Consider the following 2,016-nt stretch of genomic DNA (forward strand, 5'->3'; position numbering starts at 1 on the left):
TTTGTTTGTTTTTATTCATGTAAGCTAACGTAGTTAGCTAGTACAAAATTAACACAGCTCGCGCAGACTGCGATGAACTCGCCGCGAGCGCATTACTCAAGTTCAAAATCTGTAAACTGTTGTGGGCGTGACAGAGATATTAGAGTGGTGAGAAAGGAACAACAGACTGCACCAAGGACCAACAGACTGCCGGGGTGTGGACRTCCGTGGGCCCCAGAGGGAGTCCGGGGGAAGAGGCCGCAGCCCAAGCCCCAGAGAGGACTCCAAAAAACAAGTTGACCTACAAAAACTTCCATGAACACTATTAAATATGTAAATCATGTTAAGTAGCCTAATAATGAACCCATTTATTGATGTGAAAACAGATTTGTATTTATATGAATTTATCTATTATGTTTGTAAAATGTTTTAAAAAAAGACTTTAATAAAGATGATGATTTTTTWTTTTTTTTAAGAAAGTACAGACGGGGCCAAAGTGACCCAGGACATTCTCTTGAAGTCAAGTACAAGAACAAGTGAACACACAGTGAACAGGTACAGTAAACTGAATGTGAGGCAAGATCTCAATATTAGACTAACGTTTACACCATTGAACTTAATTGTCTCTGCGTTGATAAAGTAAACCCATAAATCATTTCTGTTTGGTCTGTTCAATTAACCTTAGACCATGTGGTAAATTGTGGGTGTTATTATGGTACAGTGTATGAGTATGTTTTCTGCCTCTGGTGACTGATGAAAAAAGGACATAACCTGCAAACTTCATAAATCTTCAAAGTMAGGTGCTTAAGTCACAGGACTACAGCAAATAGATGGCAAAGTGCAAATTGTTGGTTTAGTAACTGTAGATAGCCTTACAGCTGGTTTTTGTCACCCTTTGTGGCACATCTATGTTCTGGTTCACAGTTTGCCCAGCAGTTTCTGCTTCATGCACAAGACAATGACACTGCCTGCTGAATCCAGGGTCGTGTCCAGTAGGTCACTCACCGTAGCAAAACATTTTGCAAGACAAAAATAAAATAAGTGTTCCAATAGGACTAAGTCGTTCAGGTACGGCAAAGACATTCTTTGAATTCAATGACATGCCTTTTGGGCTGTGCAATGCCCCCCCAGTACATTGCAGCATCTCATTTCACACAATTTCATGACTTTTTCTGCCTACTGAACACAACCCTTGTGGATAATGCCCCAACAACCCTCAGTTGTCAGCAAKTGCCCTGTCTCTCAGTACTCATTGCCCAGTCTGCCCATGCACTCTGCTGCTTCTCAGTCAACTCAGCACCAGCTGAGAGTGGGGATTAAGACCATGACCACACCAGACCCATGCATCCCAGCTGACAACGTCTKGTTCCCAGACCATTTCTGAACAGCCAGCGGTGGTGATGTAACCCCAAACTCCTGTTTGTACAGTGCATAATTTCCAAGGACAATCTGAAAACACCCAATAGTAACCACCAACAAGCTAATTCAATAGTAGGCYTACCAAATGAAGACATAATGAGATATGTTTCAAGCTTCAGTTATCCACCAGAATTACCAGAATTAGAAATRATTCTCATGTATAATTTTCATATCAATGAAAAGACGATCTTCACTCATCCACAAACGTATTGAGAGTTGTTGACCAATATTCAACACTTTTTTTACCAAACCTTCACCAAGGTACCAAGCAAGTCATTTTAACACACAGAAGTAATGCGGGGGAAAAGAGCCCTGAGTGAAGTATTCAAGTATGTCATTTGAGAGGGCAGTTGAGATGTCTCAGGTCAAGACAGAGCTGTGGCTGCCTAGGCAGAGTGCTCCTGTAAATTTTGTACAATATTATTATATTTTTGTTGCATTTTTTATTCAACTTTAACATGTTTATATGTCTGAGTTTTGACCACATACAACCTGCGATCTTGACTCATTAAGTTGCAGGACAATGATGGCAGGTCTGTTTGTTGGGCTTGTTAGCTAACTAGCCAGATAATGTGTTTTGCTAAAAAAAATTACCTGGAAAATTATGTTTTTTTGTTT

The sequence above is a fragment of the Salvelinus sp. IW2-2015 genome, linkage group LG17 (genome assembly GCF_002910315.2).
Source record: "Salvelinus sp. IW2-2015 linkage group LG17, ASM291031v2, whole genome shotgun sequence".
Lineage (NCBI taxonomy): Eukaryota > Metazoa > Chordata > Actinopteri > Salmoniformes > Salmonidae > Salvelinus > Salvelinus sp. IW2-2015.